General features: G+C 35.4%; 1 long non-coding RNA gene across 18 annotated transcripts in view; it reads left to right on the plus strand.

Moving 5' to 3' along the window:
• LOC141416890 (uncharacterized) overlaps positions 1-21,226 on the plus strand; it is a 609,433-nt gene that overhangs the window by 350,056 nt on the left and 238,151 nt on the right. For 5 of the 18 annotated variants that reach the window (XR_012441497.1, XR_012441485.1, XR_012441501.1 and 2 more), the window contains 2 exons: positions 1,946-2,045; positions 8,558-19,573. This is a non-coding gene — a long non-coding RNA (uncharacterized lncRNA). Of the gene's footprint in view, positions 1-1,945; positions 2,046-8,557; positions 19,575-21,226 lie in introns of those variants that run through there. The other 13 variants (XR_012441489.1, XR_012441492.1, XR_012441487.1 and 10 more) reach the window with 8 other exon arrangements.

The raw sequence follows: 21,226 nt of genomic DNA on the forward strand, positions 1-21,226 counted from the left end.
AAGAAAAGAGAAATATAGTTAAGATGACTCAATAAAATGAAAGCAGTTATTTAAAAACTGTAAAGGTAATTATTAAAGTTTAGTCAATTAGCTTCCTGTCAACATGGGAGAAGGAAGATGGGTTTATATCATCAGATGGACTTCTAATTCAAGATCCAATAGTTCAATTATGCTTAATTTAATTGGGCTCATGCAGGTTGAGAAGTAAAATACTGTGATGCCATAGAGAAAATTAATCAGAGTTATATAAATTAAGAGACTTAATGTGGACTGAGGTAACCTTATAAAGGGCCTTGAATTTAAAGCAAAGAAGTTCTACTTAATTTTATATGCAGCAAAGTGCATAAAGTTATTTGGACAGGAGTGCGATTCAAACACAGCTGCATATTTGAAAAATTAAATTGTTTTGATTTTGTGGAAAGCTAAGGAAACAAGATGGAAATCTATTTCAATAATTCAAATATGCACTTTAATTAAATTGATTAGAATGGAAAATGTTGAAATATTTCTGGAGATGTAAATTAAATTAACTGAACCTTAGAATTGTCAAAATCAATACTAAGCAGGCCTCTTATAGCAGTAGCACCTAGTTATAGCTGAGGACACTCTCTCATGTGTCTTATGTGTTTAGAGAAAAATGTTACAGAAAAAATGATGGGTGACAATGGGGATAATTTTTGCCCTCCTTAAACCATGCACAGCAAGGTTTATGATCTCTAAGTTAAGAGATATTTTTCACTAAAAATCACTCCCTTTACTATCAGAACACTAACCTGTTCTTCCAGATTCTTCTTTTAACAGAATTCAGAATGATTCTATTGACAAAACTGAGTGTATACTATAACTCCATTCAATCTTAAAAAGCTATACCACATATTTAAGGTAGAAATGTCAACAGATAAATACACTTGAAATTTGTGAGCTCAAGAAATTGTTTGGTTTAAGAGGGATTAAGGGATAGTGTTAGGAATGTGAGAAGAATATCCAAATTTGTCCACCGTAGTTTGTGTCTTGATAACCTAGTGAAGCTATTCTCAAACTTTCACATTCCATACTGATAAGTTATTTATGCGCAGAACTACATGCATGTCCTCCTACACACACCACACATACCACACACACCACACACACCACACACACCACACACACCACACACACCACACACACCACACACACCACACACCACACACACACACACACACACACACACAAATTTCTTCACATTCAAAAACTTACTAGAAGGACCAGGATATGATAGCACATACCTGTATTCCCAGCTATGCCAGAGGTGAATACAGTGAGGATTACAGTGCAAGGTCAACCTGGGAAAAAATTTAAAGAGACCCCATATCCCTTTAGGGATTTTTGGTGGTACTGGGGTTTGAACTCAAGGTCTCATGCTTGCTAGGCAGGAGCTCTTACTGCTTGAGCTACTCCACCAGCCCAAGGGACCATCATCTCAACCAACAAGCCAGGTAAGTATGGTTGTATATGCCTATTATCCCAGTTATGTGGGAGGCATAGGGAGGAGGATCAAGATCTGAGGCCAGCTCCAGGCAAAAATTCAAAATCTTATTGGAAAAATAACTAAAGTAAAAAAGGGTTGGGGATGAGGCTAAAGTGATGAATTACCTGCCTAAGAATCAATACTCTGAGTTTAAACCCCAGTACCACCAAAAATATATATGTGTATTAAAAAGCTGGATGTGTGATCCTAGTTACTTGAGTCATGGAGACAGGAGGATCACAGTCCAACATCATCCGAGGAGAAGTTAGCAAGACACTATCTGAAAAGCATACTAAAGAAGGGAATTCCAAGGTGGCACTAGAGGGAGGAAGCAGAAAGCATGCTTCCTAAAGTAAAATCTTGGAGAGACACTGGAGAAATACTTTGCAGGAAAAACCACCAAGAAGAGGCAAAACCCTGACTCCTCTACACCTCCAGCAGGTGCATAGCATCTTCACTCCACATTAAACGGAGAGATGGAGGGCTCCCACACCGCCACACGCCAGCTGCTACTGGCTTGAGAGAAGCAGACCACCAGGTGAGCTAAGTGGATCTCTCTAATGCCTGTTTTGCTTACTGTTGATTAGTACACTATCTCTCCCTGTTTATTTATTTGGCACTGTTTTTTTGTTGTTGTTTGTTAGTTTTGGTGTTTTTTAGTTGTTTGTTTTTCTCTTTATCTTTACAATCTTTGCTTTCCCTCTCCTCTCAACCTCCCATTCTAGATAATACTGTTGTTATTATTACAAACTAGAAAATACTTAATTGCACACAGTACACGGACAATAACAATAGCAAGGGCAATGACGAGAAGACAGAAAAAACAGGGAAACCAGTTTCATCACAGCAAAAAATTAGTACAGGAACCAGAGGGAAATGAAGAAAACAGATACTCAGATCCAGACTCCAACAAAATGAAGATAATCTATACCAAAGAACCCAATGAAGCACACAAGAACAGCCTGAAAGAAGAAATTCTCCAAGTAATCAATGAGAATTTTATAGAGATGATACTGGATATAGTCAACCAAAATGTACAGGAGACATTCAAGAAATTCCTAGACAACAAAAATAGAGAATTTGAGAAAGCACAAGAACAAATAAAAGAAACTATAGAAGCAGTGTATAAACACCAAAGTGAAACACAGAACACAATAAATAGATAAATGAACTCAGGACGAAGAGAGACAATATTAAAGAGGAAATGACTCAGGATATAGAAAACCTCAGAGAAAAGAAAGAAACAGAAATGCAAAACAAATGGAAGGCCAATCTAGCAGAATAGAACAAACAGAAGACAGAATCACAGAACTCAAAGATGAAATGGTAATTAAAGGAAAAACCAAAGAACTATTAGTTAAACAACTCAAGATCAGTGACAAGAAAATGCAAGAACTTACTGACTTCAAAAAAGACCAAAGCTGAGAATCATGGGCAATGAAGAAGGAGAAGAGGTGCAAGCAAGGGGAATGCGTAATATATTAAATAAATAATTACAGAAAATTTCCCAAATCTAGAGAAATCTATGCCCATACAGATGTAAGAGGCCTCCAGAACACCAAACAGACCTGACCAAAATAGAACCACCTATGGTATATTATCATTAAAACAACAAGTACAGAGACTCGAGAAAGAATATTGAAGGCTGTAAGAGAGAAAAAAAAATAACATACGAAGGTAAACCCATCAAAATCACAGCAGACTTCTCAACAGATACATTAAAAGCAAGAAGAGCTTGGGGTGAGGTCTTCCGGGCACTGAATGAAAATAACTTCAACCCTAAGATACTCTACCCAGCAAAACTATCATTCAAAATAGATGGAGCAATAAAAGTCTTCCATGAAAAGCAGAAACTAAAACAATATATGACTACAAAGCCACCACTACAAAAGATTCTTCAAGGGATTCTGCACACAGAAGGTGAAACCCAACATAACCAAGAAAGGGCAGGCAGTACCAAACTACAGGAAAAGAAAAAGCAAGAAAGTAGACAGTAACCTCAACTTAGGTACACACAACCAAACCTTCAAACAACTAAGACAACTAAATGACAGGAATCAACATATACCTATCAGTACAAACACTTAATGTTAATGGACTTAATTCCCCCATCAAAAGGTACCATTTGACAAACTGGATTAAAAAGGAAGACTCAACAATTTGTTGCTTATAGGAGACCCATCTCACTGATAGAAATAAGCACAGGCTTGGGAAGAAAGGCTGGAAGAAGATTAACCAAGCCAATGGCCCCCAAAAATAGGCATGAGTACCAATATTTATCACTGACAAAGTAGACTTCAAACCTACATTGATCAAACAAGATAGAAAAGGACATTCCATACTAATAAAAGGGGAAATAGAACAAAAGGAAATAACGGTTATCAACCTCTATGCACCCAATATCAATGCACTCAATTTCATCAAAGAACCCTAAAGGACCTAAAAGATACATTAACTCAAACACAGTAGTTGTGGGAGACTTTAAAACCCATTTTCATCAATAGAAAGGTCATCCAAACAAAAAATCAATAAAGAAATCTTAGATCTAAAATATACTATAGACCAAATGGACCAAGTTGATGTCTACAAAACATTTCATCCAACATCTACACAATATACATACACATTCTTCTCAGCAGCCCAGGGAATCTTCACCAAAATAGATCATATCCTAGAGCACAAAGCAAGCCTCAGCAAATACAAGAAAATAGAAATTATACCATGCATTCTATCTGATCACAATGCAATAAAACTAGAACTCAACAACAAAAGTAAAGACAAAAAACATGCAAACAGCTGGAAACTTAATAACTCATTGCTTACTGAACAATGGGTCATTGATGAAATAAAAGAGGAAATTAAAAAGTTCCTGGAAGTCAATGAAAATGAAAACACAACTTACCAGAACCTATGGGACACAGCAAAGGCAGTCCTGAGAGGAAAGTTTATAGCCATGACTGCATATATTAAAAAGACTGAAAGATCTCAAATCAATGACCTAATGATACATCTCAAACTCCTAGAAAAACAAGAACAAGCAAATCCCAAAACAAATATAAATAGAAAAATAATAAAAATAAGAGCAGAAATCAATGAATAGAAACCAAAAATATCATATGAAGAATTAATGAAACAAAAAGTTGGTTCTTTGAAAAAGCAAACAAGATCGATAGACTCCTGGAAAACCTGACTAAAATGAGGAGAGAAAAAACCCAAATTAGTAGAATCAGGAATGCAAAAGGAGAGACAACAACAAATACCATGGAAGTCCAGGAAATCATCAGAGACTACTTTGAGAACCTATATTCAAATAAATTCAAAAATCTTAAAGAAATGGACAAATTTCTAGACACTTAAGATCATCCAAAACTGAACCAAGAGGACATTAATCACCTGAATAGATCTATAACACAAAATTAAATTGAAGCAGCAATCAAGAGTCTCTCCAAAAAGAAAAGTCCAGGACCTGATGGATTCTCAGTTGAATTCTATCAGACCTTTAAAGAAGAACTGATACCAACCCTCCTTAAACTGTTCCACGAAATAGAAAGGGAAGGAAAACTGCCTAACACATTTTATGAAGCCAGTATTACACTTACCCTAAACTAGGCAAAGACACCTCCAAAAAGGAGAACTATAGGCCAATCTCCTTAATGAACATTGATGCAAAAATCCTCAATAAAATAATGGCAAACCAAATTCAACAACACATTAAAAAGATCATTTACCACGACCCAGGAGGCTTCATCCCAGGAATGCAGGGGTGGTTCAACATATGAAAATCAATAAACATAATAAACCACATTAATAGAAGCAAAGACAAAAAATACTTGATCATCTTAATAGATGCAGAAAAGGCCTTTGATAACATCCAACACCATTTCATGATAAAAGCTCTAAGAAAACTAGGAATAGAAGAAAAATACCTCAACATTATAAAAGCTATATATGACAAACCTACAGCCAGCATTATACTTAATGGAGAAAAACTGAAACCATTCCCTCTAAAATCAGGAACGAGACAAGGATGCCCACTATCCCCTCTCCTATTCAACATAGTACTGGAATTCCTAGCCAGAGCAATTAGGCAAGGAGAAGGAATAAAAGGAATACAAATAATAAAACAAACTGTCAAAATATCCCTATTTGCAGATATGATCCTATTTTTTAAAGACCCAAAAAACTCTACTCAAAAGCTCCTAGACACCATCAACAGCTATAGCAAGGTAGCAGGATATAAAATCAACATAGAAAAATCATTTGCATTTCTATGCACTAATAATGCAAAAAACTGAGAAAGAATATAAGAAAGCAATTCCATTTACAACACCCTCAAAAAAAATCAAATACCTAGGTGTAAACCTAAAAAAGGATGTGAAGGACCTCCTCTACAAGGAAAACTATAAACTTCTGAAGAAAGAGATTGAGGAAGACTACAGAAAATGGAGAGATCTCCCATGCTCATGGATTGGTAGAATCAACATAGTAAAAATGTCTATACTTCCAAAAGTAATCTACGTGTTTAATGCAATTCCAATCAAAATCCCAATGACATTTATCAAAGAGATTGAAAAATCTACCATTAAATTTGTATGGAAACACAAGAGGCCATGAATAGCCAAGGCAATACTCCATAGACAAACAATGCTGGAGGTATCACAATACCTGTCTTCAAACTATATTACAAAGCAATAGCAATAAAAACAGCATGGTACTCGTACAAAAACAGATATGAAGACCAGTGGAACAGAATAGAGGACCCAGATATGAAGCCACACAACTATAACCACTTGTATTTGACAAAGGCGCTAAGAATATACAATGGAGAAAAGACAGCCTCTTCAACAAAAACTGCTGGGAAAACTGGTTAGCAGTCTGCAATAGATCCATGTTTATCACCCTATACCAATATTAACTCAAAATGGATCAAGAATCTTAATATCAGACCCCAAACTCTAAAGTTGGTACAGGAAAGAGTAGGAAATACTTTGGAACTAATAGGCAAGAACTTTCTCAATGGAACCCCGCAGCACAGCAACTAAGAGATAGCATAGATAAATGGGACTTCATAAAACTAAAAAACTTCTGCTCAATAAAAGAAATGGTCTCTAAACTGAAGAGACCACCCACAAAATGGGAGAAAAATATTTGCCAGCTATACATCAGAAAAAGGACTGATAACGAGAACATATAGGGAACTCAAAAACCTAAATTCTCTCAAAATTGATGAACCAATAAAGAAATGGGAAAGTGAACTAAACAGAACTTTCTCAAAAGAAGAAATTCAAATGTCCAAAAAACACATGAAAAAATGCTCACCATCTCTAGTGATAAAGGAAATGCAAATTAAAACCACACTAAGATTCTACCTCACCCCTGTTAGAATAGCCGTCATTAGCAATACCACCAACAACAGGTGTTGGCGAGGATGTAGGGAAAAAGGAACCCTCTTACACTGCTGGTGGGAATGTAAACTAGTCAACCACTCTGGAAAAAAAATTTGGAGGCTTCTTAAAAATCTAAACGTAGATCTACCATATGATCCAGTAATACCACTCTTGGGGATATACCCAAAAGAATGTGACTCAGGTTACTCCACAGGCACCTGCACACCCATGTTTATTGCAGCACTATTCACAATTGCCAAGTTATGGAAACAGCCAAGATGCCCCACTACCAATGAATGGATTAAGAAAATTTGGTATTTATACACAATAGAATTTTATTCAGCCATGAAGAAGAATGAAATATTATCAATCACAGGTAAATAGATGGAACTGGAGAACATTATTCTGAGTGAGGTTAGCCTGGCCCAAAAGACCAAAAATAGTATGTTCTCCCTCATATGCGGACATTAGGTCAAGGGCAAACACAACAAGGGGATTGGACTTTGATCACATGATAAAGTGAGCGCACACAAGGGAGGTATGAGGATAGGTAAGACACCCAAAAAACTAGATAGTATTTGTTGCTCTCAACACAGAGAAACTAATGCAGATACTTTAAAGCAACTGAGGCCAATAGGAGAAGGGGACCAGGAACTAGAGAAAAAGTTAGTTCAAGAAGAATTAACTTAGAAGGTAACACACATGTACAGGAAATTAATGCGAGTCAACTCCCTGTATAGCTATCCTTATCTGAACTAGCAAAAACCCTTGGTCCTTCCTATTACTGCTTATACTCTCTCTTCAACAAAATTAGAGATAAGGGCAAAATATTTTCTGCCAGCGAGGGGTTGGGGGCTTAAGGGAGGGAGCAGGGGGTATGGGAGGGGGTGGGGGAAGGGGGGAGAAATGACCCAAACATTGTATGCACATATGAATAAAATAAAAAAATAAAAATAAATGAAAAGCAAACTAAAAGCAGAAGAGGATTGACTGTGCATAGCAAGCATGAGGTCCTGAGTTCAATCCCTAGTACCACAACAAACAACAGACAAATAAAACCATTTTAGATCAGGAGAATGTCCCCATTCACGACCTTTAATTCAATGTACAGAAGTCACAATGAAAGTGAAGCAGTATTCAGTTACATGATGTTCTAGGAAGAATAATAATAAAAGCGAAATGCAAAAATAGAAGCTTAGTTTTTATTGTGTGCAACAAGTACAACTTTAATTTTTTCATAGCTTCTATAGATTCATAATAACGATTCGTAGCTAGCAAAAGCATAAGTGGAAAAACACATCAAATTAGCCTATATCATTCTTTCCCCATGTGTGCACTGTGAGGTGAAACTCAGATATCCCTGCTGAAAAGAACTGTTGCTGCAGTTGCTACACAGGCTGTGGGCAGGTATTGTTCATCCATCAGCTCTTTTATGGATTGTCTAACCTAGAGGAGGTGATTTCTATAAAACATCCCCCTTTCAAGTGACTAATCTTGAAGAGATTATACTGGACTAGCCATGTAGGTCCAACTAAGAAGAATACTAAAGGGCTCTTTCTGGTCTAGAACTTTCTATTGGGTAGATCAAGACTGCCTTGGGTCTACATCATAGTTCAACTGCTTCCTTTGGCCAATTCTGCCTTTGTTTCCATCTTCTTTGAAGGCTGACCATAAGGAGCCCCCTAATAAACATGCTCCATGAAAAATGTCATCACTGAATCTGCTTCCTGGGAACACAAACTGTGACATTTTCTTTCATCGCAAGATTCAGAAGATATTGATAAAAAAAGTATTCCTCATTTACCTCTCAATAATAGCTGTGTGCTAAGTTCAGTGCAATGTGAAAGTCATGTTGCTATTTTGAAATACTCAATAAAGAAGTGCTCTCTTCAGTGATCTTGCACTTGAATTTAGAAAATGACAATTAAACATATAATCCCCACTCCCAGTTCTATGCTTCACTGGCAAGGAGTGCACAAAGATACTTTTTCCTCAAGAAAATAATATTTAATACCTTGGAATCTCCAATCATTCAGAAATATAGCTAGGATACCATGATAGGCACTGAAAGTGCAAAGTTTATAAACGTCAGTTTATAAAATTATTTGAGAACAACATACTGAAAAGAACAACAATCTATGTAGAGCAAAATTATTAGGCAAAAGGAATTTATTTGTCTTACTTTAAACAGGGACTTAATATTCAACAATATTATAATTTAATTCTGACAAACCATATGATTGTGTTACACTTTGCCTCAAACTATGGCTATAGAAAAAGTGTAGTATGGGAAATCTTTCAGCTATGATCAGAGAAAATCATATTTCACAAACAATGGGAGTGTTTAGGTTGATAGAACATGATAATATGTTATATCTCAAAAAGGCAAAATGGATAGGCTTTGTGTGTGGGGTGTGTGTGTGTGTGTGTGTGTGTGTGTGTGTGTGTGTTCCTGGGAATTGAACCAGGACCTCACATATGCTAGCAAGCACCACTCTAGCACTGAAGTATGTCCCCAAACAAAATGCATAGGCTTTTAAGGAGAAATCCTGGAATTTTTATTCAAATAAAAATAAAAATATGCATAACCTATTAAGGATTGAATTATGCCCCCCTACCCGAAAAAGATACATTGAAGTCTTAATTGTCAGTACTTTGGAATATAACCTTATGTAGCAATAAGAGTCTATGCACAGCCAATCAAGTTAGAATAAGATCATCAGAGCAGATTCTGATCCAATATCACCATGAGAGGTACCCTTTTCAACTGGGGAAATTTGGACACAGAGGGAAGACTGTGTGAAGTCATCATCCCCATGATGAGTGGAGTGAGGCTGCCACAAGGAAAAAACACCTGGCAACAGCTGGACAGCATGAGAAGGATCATTTCCCTACATAGGTGAGAGGCCACAAGTCCCTCCTGACAACTCAGTTTCAGAATTTCAGCATTCAAAGCTGTAATTCAATGAATTTCTATTGCTCTAAGCCACTGTACTTCTTTGTTCTGGCACCTCTAGGAAGCTAATATAAACCCAAAGTTCTTTTTAATTGATTTTCATATTTTCAGATATTTAGACTCCTTGTTGAGCTAAGTGAATTGATTTTACAAATAAAATCTCTCTGGACATTATACACACAAACTTATATCTATATGGTAATCTATTTTGTATTAAGTTAGTGTCAAATAGCACAATTGTCAAGCTATTGCTATTTTATAATATTCTACATGTCCTATCTTACAAAGAACATTGTACCAGCTTGAAGCATCAAATTTTTACATAAAAATATGTCCTTGAAGGAAGTTTGGTCTAAAGTCAACTGTAAATTTCAGCCTGGGGTTAGGTAATAAGACAACTGAGTATTTGTTTCAGTTTTAAGCAACAATTTCTTTGCAATTATTTCACTTGGGTAACTGAAAGTAGCATAATGCTACTAGAATGCATTTCTTTAACTCAAACTCTATCTTCTTTTTATTATTACTGCTACCATTCTTTTCTAACAGACTTATTAATGGTCCTGATGACTTGGTCAAATGATTTGGTGGGAAGAAAGCAGAATGATGATTTTGTTTTAAAACAAATCAAGAACATATAAGGAAAGCTGCTCTCAATTTTTAATAATGATTAACTATGTAAATACACTGCATAATTTGGCTCTTCAACACCATTGAGCTCTCATACCTTATTGTTTCACATTTATTTGGATCCTTGTGGGGCCTTACATCCCACCTTGCCATCAGGTCATAATCTACAGGAAAATGATGATTCCCCAAAGGTTATAATATTAATCTGGGAAAGAAGGGGCATAAAGCTTCTTACCACAGAAATTATACTGAGGTATTTGTGATCATATCCATAATAATAAACATCTCTGTCTGGAAATACTGAAAGTCCATTAGAGGAATTTGTTATACATCTGTACAAAAGGCTATCACTTTTCAGTAAGAGTAACTGCCATCATTATAAACAACCAAAACACTGCCCTTTGCAGAAAATGGTCCTGAAATAGTACGAGAAATGGATGCATTTCATCAGACTTTGGCTTTTGTCGATTGCTATGGTCGAATCATCCAGTTTGGATTCAATAGTAGCACCCAGACTTAGCTAATGTCCTTTGGTCTCAGGACATTTATCCAATTGGTCATGTGTCAGGAAAATACAATGCTTCAAGGATAAATGTGCCACCTTCCTACCATGCCCAACAATACCACCCCAGCATAAGAGGAACAAATGATATATCTCTATTTTATTTTTAATACACTGTATTATTTTATGTATTAATATGCATATTACCATGTTTAGCATTTCTTATAGCTTGATCTTAGAGTCAAGCACACCCCTCATTTCCCCTTGGAAGTCATCCCAAGGACTCAATTGTGAGAGTGATTTCCTAGCACTCTATGGATGCCTGTAAGGAAATTACATATATTAGTTTATACTTTCAACCTTGATGATTTACTGGGCACTAAAGTTATTTACAAGGGCAACCTGTTACTTTGGTGTGGAGTATAGACTAAGAATATGCTGAAGATAGTGTAATCTTTTAAAAAATTACTTAGTAAAATAGTGATCTCTGGAAGAGATAAGAGAGAGATTTACTGCTAAGACACTGAAAGTGAAGTGGAAACAGTAAAGTGATGAATAAATTGGGACGTTCTCAATACTTTCAGAATAAGCAATTTCGGAAACCGAATCTAACTATCTGGACATTCATTGTGTTTTTATATCCTTTTTGATGCCACAAACCCTTTAAAATGATTAAAGGTATTCAGTGTTCTTCCATTAAGTCGTGTTTGGCTTTTCCCATTCTGGTTGGAAATTTTACCTCATCAGTAATCCTGTACTTATCGGTTCATGAAAGACCTTCTATCAAATACTGTCTCAGCTAAAGAGAAGCTTAAAATTTAACAACATTTTTATTCTGTTCTCTATAGATTAGCAAAGGGATGATGCATCAGTTTAGCCCTGGAAGAGTCATAGCAACATGCTGATGGGAAATGAACTTTGACCTCAGGCTTAAATGAACTGGAATTATCCAGGTTGTTGTGCTGGAGTCATAGGCAGGGCTCCAATTCACGGTATCCTATGAACTGGATGTGTTATCAAGATAAATAACCTGATCTTTCTTGATTTAACTTCTTCCTATATTAAGCAAGGGCAAAAAATGACTGGGCTGACAATGATCTCCTAAGGTCATCCAAAGACAAAATGACTTAATGCCTGTAGTCATAAAGCAGGTAGTACCTGAAATATAAAGCATTCAATATGTGTGAGCTGTTATTACTGTCACCATCCTCATATCAAAGTGCCTTTTTTTTTTGAAACAGGATCTCACTTACGTATCTGAAGCTGGTCTCAAACTCATAAACCTCAGTTTCCTGAGTGAGTGTTGGGATTACAGTTAAATGCCTTTGGTTGTAGGCATTCAATTTACTGTGTGTTTCTCTTTTTCTAAGTGAAATTAGAGCAATAAGGATAACATACATTAAAATAATGGAGTTCTAAGTATATAAAATAAAATTTGGCATATTTCTGAAATGCTTTTATCTTTAAGTAATCATTACATATATTAAAAAATCATTATATACACCATTTGATAATCAGTTTTTATTTAAGTTGTTTTCAGTTCTAGTCTATAGAAATTTAATCAGATATTAATGTTATTATAATGATACTAGTCATTTTAATGGCTTTCAGATAAATTAATTTCAGGATTTTTAGTCTTATCCTGTTATCCTTGCTATTTCAAATTGGGCATTTATACTGATTATGTTCATAGCATCACACAGTAAAACCAATTTTTCAAAATTGAAGTGAGAGCCACATTTTAAAGTACAATAGCAATTTCTAAATCAGTTTTTCCAATTTCCCCTGGCACAACAATGATTTAGGTATTGTGTTATTTATTCTTGACATGTCAGGTTTGAACTTTTCACCTTCTTAAATTGGCTTTATTCTTGTTATATTGATAGAGGGGAAAGAAGCAGAGTACAATGAGCCAAACTTAATTCTTTTTTTTCTACCCTAGTCTTAGTAATGATTTACTTACTCTCAACAAATGGCTCTTGAAGACCTAATATGGTAAAATTCCCATAGGCTCACAGACAAGCACAGCAATTCAAGCAATTTTTCTTCCTGTTTGGAAACTTTCCAGAACTGATTAATTTCCTTTCTTTTTCAGTAAGAAGATTCAACATTTCCACAGATTGCTAACAATTTCTGTTATTTTTAAATCAGCATAGGTATGTTGACCCTCATCCTGTGTAGAGGAACAATGTGCGTGACATTGCAATGCGTGTTCTGACATGTATACGGTTATAATGATATGAGTAGACTGTAAAACTCATATAGTTTTATAGCAATTATTTTACTGATTTATTATGTATTTATATACTATCCTATTTCTGTGCTGGTACATAGTACCTACTAAATAAATACTGAACTGAAATAAATAATAATATATCTTTGATAGTTCTTTAGAAAAAATATTAGGCAATAGTAAAATACAAATTGATTTATAAAATAGACTAACAAAGACCAAGTATTTCAAATGGTACCACATTTTTTATAACTTCAAGGATACATGTAACTGTGAAGCCAAGATGAAGCAAGAAGTCTTGGATCATGAATACAGCTCTCAAAGTGTTGCTTTGCTGCACTGGAATGTAATCTCACTCAGATTTGACTGAGATAAGGATTGTATGTACAATTGGTTATAGACAAAGAGTCATTTTGATTATGAAGCACTATATTCATTCATATGGTGTCTATAACAAGTCACCATAAAGTTATCAGTTTAAAATAGCACAACTTTTAATATCTTCTATAGGCTAAAAGTCCAACACAGTCTCACTGAATTAAAATCAAAGTGTTGCATTCCCTGGCTTGTGGCCTCCTTCCTCTGCTTTCAAAGCCACATACAGTGTGCTGCTCTTATCTTTTCTGCCTTTTTCCACTATTAAGGATTCTTATGATTATATTAGACACACAGAGATAATCAAAGATAATATCTGTATTTTAAGGTCATCTGTTTAGCAATTTTAATTCCATATGAAACTTTAATTCACCATTGGCAAATAAGGTACTATATTCACAGATTCCAGGATCCTTTGGATCCATTATTTGGGCACCATAAACATCTCAATACTATGTTCTGATATGGACAGAAAAGATGACATTTTGAGTAAATCCACAGATCTTAAGTGGGTTTATCATAGGAAATATAGATAGACCAAAATGCATTCTGTTAAAATTATTCCAAATTTAGTATGCTACCAGGAGACTTGAGCATGTTGCCTTTTTTTATTTATTGACTTTGAATTCCTTTCTTTTCTTTTTTTAAAAAAAATTATTGTTGTGCTTGGTGGGTGTACATTGAGGAACTTAACAAAAGTTTTAAAATATACTAAATATATAATGCTTGAATTCACCCACTCCACCATTCTTCTTTAATCCAACCTCCATTCTTGGAATAGTTTCAACAGGTATCATTTTTCCATTTACATACATGTGTACACAGTACTTGCACTATATTCACTCTACACACTTTCCCCACTTCCTCCCCACACCTACTGGTACCAAACCCCACAGGCAGAACCTGTTCCAGCCTCCTGTTCTTCAATTTTGTAAAACAAAAAAAATGATATTTTTGTTTGTTTAAAACAGCTTCATCTTAAGCCAAGTTAGTCAGGCTCAGAGGACCAAAAATCATATGTGGATTATAGACCTAAAACAAATGCAATAATACTATTGCGCTGGGTCACACACTAAGGGGAGAATGTGTACAACAGGACTAATAGGGAAAGGGAAGGAAACCTAACACTTGAAAGTGCTTGATGTGCCCACAGTAGAGGAGCTAATAAAGTAATCTTAAACTGGCAGAGGCCACTTTAAGGTGGAAAGGTGAACAGTAAGTAGTGAAGAGGTCTGGTAGAGATGAACCAATTCGGGTTGTGATACACATGTGCATGGAAGCAATGCTAGGAATCTCTCTGTATAGCTATCTTTATCTTAAGCTAGCAAAAATGCTATGTCTTTCTTATTACCTCTTATGTTTTCTCTTCAACAAGATTGGAGAAGAGGGCAAAACAGGTTCTGCCTGGAAGCGAGGGCGGTGGTAGGGAAAGAGAGAAGGGGCTTGGGGGGAAGGGAGAGATCGCCCAAACAATGTATACACATATAAATAAATGTATAGAAAACTAATTAAAAAAATGAAAAATACTAATGAAATTACATCCACCCCCTGCCAAAAAAAAACAACAGCTACACAGGAGGTTTCATTAGAATGCATCCATGTATATATGTATTATAGCCCTTATTGTTTCATCTCTTCTATTTTTCTCCTTTCTACCTTAGTCCCTATTTTATGATGAGTTTAACAGGTTTAAAAATTCTGTATTCATTCTTGTATACAGTGCATCACCCATATTCACTTTCTTGACTTCCTTCTTTTATAATTCCTTTCTTGTATGTGACCTCTCCTTAACATGACCTGTTTTTCATAATATTGCTGTGTTTGTATTAGGTCTATATTCCATGTATGAGAGAAAACGTAGCCTTTGGCCCTCTGAACCTGGCTAACTTCACTTAAGATGATGTTTTCTAGTTCCATTCATTCAGCTGCAAACAAAATTTCATTCTTCTTTGGGCACAATAAAATTGCATTGTATATAAATACCACATTTCCTTAATCCATTCATCAGTACTGGGGCATCTTGGCTGGTTCCATAGCTTAGCTATTATGAATAATTCTTCAATAAATATGAATGTGAAGGTATCTTTATAACCTGACTTACATTCCTTTGGGTATATCCTTAAGAGTAGAATTGCTGGATCATATGACAGTTCTATTTTTAGTTTTTTTAGGAGCCTCCATACTGTTCTCCATAGTGGTTGTACTAATTTACATTCCACCAGCAATGTATGATGGATCCTTTTTCCCTCCATCTTCACCAACATTTGTTGCTGTTTGTGTTGTTGATAGTAGGCATTCCAACTGGAGTGAGGTGGAATCTTAGTGTGGTTATGATTTGCATCTTGTTTATGGACAGGGAAGTTGAGCATTTTTTCATGTGTTTTTTGGCCATTTGAACTTCTTCCTTTGAAAAGACTGTTCAGTTCACTTGCCCATTTCTTCATTGAGTCATTGATTTTTGGAGGAGTTTAATTTTTTGAGATCCCTGTGTATTCTCATTATCAATCTCTTGTCAGATGTATAACTGGAAGATTTTCTCCTATTCTGAAGGCAGCTTCTTCAATTTAGAGACAATTTTTTTTGCTGTGCAGAAGCTTTTTAATTTCATGTAGTCCATTTGTCAATTCTTTCATTTAGTTGCTGAGAGTTCCATTTAGGAAATCATTTCCTATGCCTATTAATTCCAATGTATTCCCTGCTCTTGCCTGCACTGGCTTCAAATTTTCAGGTCTTATATTAAGGGCCTTAATCCATATTTAGTTGATACTTGTAAAATGTGAAACAGATGGATATATTTTCAGTTTTCTGCATGTAGAGATCCAGTTTTCCCAGCCATATTTGTTGAAGAGGCTGTCTTTTCTCCATCGTATGTTTTTGGTAACTTTGTCAAAAATCAGGTGGGCATAACCGTGTGGATTCATATGTAGGTCTTCCATTCAGGTCCACTGATCTTAATATCTGTTTTTGTGCAAGTACTATGTGTTTTTATTACTATGTCTGTATAGAATAGTTTGAAGTTGGGTATTGTGATATTGCCAGAGTTGCTCCTTTTGCTCAGTATTGCCTTGCCTATTTGCAGTCCTTTGTGCTTTAAAATGAACTTTAGGGTTGGTTTTTCAATCTCTGTTATGATTCCAATGTCATTGGAATTTTGATGGGGGTTGCATTGAACATGTAGATTACTTTTTGGTAACATAGTCATTTTCACTTTGTTGATTCCACCAATCCATAAACATAGGAGATCTTTCCATCTTCTGTAGTCTTCTTTGAATTTTTTCTTCAATAGTTAATAGTTTTCCTTATAGAGGTCTTTCACATCCTTAGTTAAGTTTTTTCCTAGGTATTTTTTGACACTATGTAAATGAAATTCTTTTCCTATATTCTTTCTCAATCTGTTCATAGTTGGTGTAGAGAAAGGCTACTGATTTTTGTAAATTGATTTTGTATCTTGTTACTTTGCTGAAGCTGTTTATGGGGTCTAGGAATATTTTGGTAGAATTTTGTCTTTTATGTGTAAGATTGTGTCATCTGCATAAAAGGATAGTTTGACTACTTCCTTTCCAATGTGTATTCCTTTTATGCCTTCTTCCTGTCTTATTCTTCTGGCTAGGAATTCCAAGAGTATGTTCAGTAAGAGTGGAGAGAGTGAATACCCTTGTCTCATTCTTGACTTTAGAAAAAATGATTTCAGTTTGTCTCCATTTAGTATGATGTTGCCTATAGGTTTATCATATATAGCCTTTATTATGTTGAAGTACATTCCTTCTATTCCTAGTTTTATCAAAGCTTTTACAATGAAAGGATGTTGAATTTTATCAGTCTTTTCTGCATCTCTTGAGATGATCATGTCATTGTGTCTTTGCTTCTGTTAATATGCTATTTTATATTGAATGACTTGCCTATTTTAAAATAACCCTGCATCCCTGGGATGAAGCTGACTTCATTATGGCAGATGATCTTTTTGATATGCTGTTGAATTTGGTTTGCCAATATTTTATTGAGGATTTTTGCATGTATGTTCATTAAAGAGCTTGGCCTATGGAGGTGGTGAATTCAAGTATGATGTAATTGATATATTGTAAGAACTTTTGTAAATGCTACCTTGTACCCCCACCCAGCACAACAATACAAAAATAAAGTGAGAGAGAGTGGCCTGTAATTTTCTTTTTTTGTATGTGTGCTCTTGTCCAGTTTTTGGATGAGTATAGTACTGGCTTTATAGATTGAGTTTCACTGTTCCTTCCCTTTCTATTTCATGGAAAAGTTTGAGGAGTGTGGGTATTAGTTCTTCTTTAAAGGTTTGGTAGAATTCAGCACTGAATACATCAGGTCCTGGACTTTTCTTTTTTGAGGAGTCTGTACTGCTGCTTCAATTTCCTTTCATGTTATAGATATTTTTAGGTGATTAATATTCTCTTGGTCCAATTTTGGAAGGTCATATGCATCTAGAAATTTTTTCCTTTCTTCTACATTTTCTAATGTATGTTTGAAAACATACATTTTGAATGTATGTTTGAAAACATACGTTTTGAATGTATGTTTTCAAAATAGTTCCTAATGATTCCAAGGATTTCCTTGGTGTTTGTTTATATCTCTACTTTTTCATTTCTAATTTTATTAAATTTGGGTCTTTTCCCTACTCATTTTAGTCAGATTTTCCAGGGGTTTGTCAATCTTATCAATCTTTTCAAAGGAGTTTGAGATGCAGCATTAGGTTGTTTATTTAAGAACGTCCTGTGTTTTTAATATATGCATTCATGGCTATAAACTTTCCCCTTTGTACTGCCTTTGCTGTGTCCCTGAGGTTCTGATTGCTTGTGCTATCAGTCTCATAAAATTCCAGGAACTTTTTCATTTCCTCCCACATTTCTTCATTCCTTCAATGATCATGGAGCAAGGTATTATTCAGCCTCCAGGTGTTTGAGTATTTTCTGCTCTTTCTTTTGTTTTTGAATTCTAGTTTTATTGGTTGAGGTAAGACAGTATGTAAGGGGTAATTTCAATTTTCTTATATTTGCTGAGATTTGCTTTGTGCCCTAGGTTATGGTCTTATTTTAGAGAAAGTTCTGTGGGTTCCTGAGAAAAATTTATATTGTGTTGTTGCAAGATGAAATATTCTGTAGTCTTCTGTCAGGTCCATTTGATCCATGGTGTCATTCAATTCTAGAATTTCTTTGTTAATTTTTTGTCTGAATGACCTATCTATTGGTGATAGAGGAGTATTGAAGTCTCCCACCACTACTGTGTTGGGGTCTATATGTGTCTTTAAGTCTAGTACTGTATGTTTAATCAAGTTGGGTGCACCAACATTGGGTGCACATTAGTTAATAACTATTATTTCCTCTTTATGTTGCTCCTTTTATTAGTATAAAGAGACGTTCTTTGTCTCTTTAAACTAATTTATGTTTGAAGTGCACTTTATCTGATACAAGTATTGCTACTCCTGCCTGTTTTGGGGGGTCAGTAAATCTTCTTCCACACTTTCACCTTAAGGCAATGTTTGTTTCTTTCTATAAGGTGGGTTTCTGGTAAACAACAGATTGTCAGACCTTCCTTTTTAATCCAGTTTGCCAATCAGTGTTTTTTGGTGGGGGAGTTGAGGCCATTAACATTCAATGTTAATATTGAGAGCTATGTGGTAATTCCTGCCATTTAGTTGTGTTTTTTTTTGTGTAAGGATTTGTGTGCACACAACTAGTTCTATGCCGCTCTATGATTACTTGTCTGCTCTTCTCTTGAGGTTTCATAATTCCCATCCCTTCATGGCTATGTTTGTTTTCATCTTCTGTGTGTAGGATTCCTTTGAGAATCTACGATAGTTTTGGTGTGGTCATGTATTGTTTTAGTTTCTGTTTTTCATGGAAGATTTTTATTCCTCCTTCAATTTTGAATATCCTTGGACTGAAATTGTTTTTTTCAGTGCTCAAAGTACCTCATACTATGCTCTTCTTGCTTTTAAAGTTTCTTTTTTTTTCTTTTATTATTCATATGTGCATACAAGGCTTGGTTCATTTCTCCCCCCTGCCCCCACCCCCTCCCTTACCACCCACTCCACCCCCTTCCTCTCCCCCCACCCCCTCAATACCCAGCAGAAACTATTTTGCCCTTATTTCTAATTTTGTTGTAGAGAGAGTATAAGCAATAACAGGAAGGGACAAGGGTTTTTGCTGGTTGAGATAAGGATAGCTATACAGGGTATTGACTCACATTGATTTCCTGTGCTTGGGTGTTACCTTCTAGGTTAATTCTTTTTGATCTAACCTTTTCTCTAGTACCTGTTCCCCTTTTCCTATTGGCCTCAGTTGCATTTAAGGTATCTGCTTTAGTTTCTCTGCGTTAAGGGCAACAAATGCTAGCTAATTTTTTAGGTGAGAGAAATCTTCTGTTATTTTGATGGGTTTACCTTTATATGTTGTTTGATTTTTCTCTCTTACAGCTTTCAATTTTCTTTCCTTAATTTCTGTTCTAATTGCTTTAACTATATTATGCCATGGACAGGATCTATTTTGGTCATGTCTAGTTGGAAGCCTGAAGGCTTCCTATACCTAAATGGGCATTTCTTTCTTGAGATTTGGGAAATCATCTGCAATTATGTTGTTGAATATATTACCTATACCTTGGCTTGCACCTCTTTTCTTTCTTCAATGCCCATGATTCACAGGTTGTTCTTTTTATGGGAATTGCAGATTTTTTGCATATTCCTTTCACAGCTCTCAAATCATTTGTCTAAGAATTCTTCTGGTTTTTTCCTTAACAACTGTTTTGTCTTCAAGCCCTGAAATTCTGTCTTCCACTGTTTCAGTCTCCTAGTGTGGCTTTCAACTGTATTTTTTATGGACCTTTTTATTTCCAGGATTTCTGATTGTTTTTTCTGAGACTTCATATCTTTGTTAAACTGCTCTTTCATATTTGTGCTGTGTTCTTTATTTCATTTATCTCTCTCTTTTTTTTTTTATAATCCTCCTAGTTTTATTTTGGAGTTTGTTGAGATCCTCTCTGAGTTCATTGAGTTGTTTCTGTGAATTCTTGAGTTTGTTATCCATGTTCTCTTGGGATTCATCAAATTGTTCTTGCATGTCTTCTTTAAGCTACTCTTTACACTCATTGAACATTCTTAGCATCATTTTTCTGAGGTCAGCAACTTGGGATTCATCACCTTCACTTTCCACCAAATCCTGTATTATGTTTTTAGTATTGTGAGGAGTATAATTCCCTTGTCTTCTTTTTCTCCACATGTTTCTATTTTGTGCTTTGTTTTTGTGTTCTTCATTAGTTAGTTAGGGGTTTTAACCACTTGTTATTTTCCCCTTGACTTAATTTCTGTGCTCTGACTACCTTAGTTGTTAGCTAGGTTGTTGTAATATTTCTGTTCCCTGACCTGCAGGTATAACTTAGCAATAACAAACTCATAAATTCAATACCAAACCAATCATTTACATAATATATAAAAAACCATTGGCAATATTTTCTATAAACTATGAGTATCAGAGAAATAACAGTTGTTTGCATAGAGATGGATACTCAGGTAATTTAAAATATGGCACTTGAAGAAAAGGCAGAGAGAGGGGATGGGGTAAAGGGGAGAAGAGGTGTGAGGCATGGAGGCTGTAGGGTAATAAAGACCTAATACATGTGGTTG

This window comes from Castor canadensis, chromosome 14, assembly GCF_047511655.1.
Source record: "Castor canadensis chromosome 14, mCasCan1.hap1v2, whole genome shotgun sequence".
In the NCBI taxonomy this organism is placed as follows: Eukaryota; Metazoa; Chordata; class Mammalia; order Rodentia; family Castoridae; genus Castor; species Castor canadensis.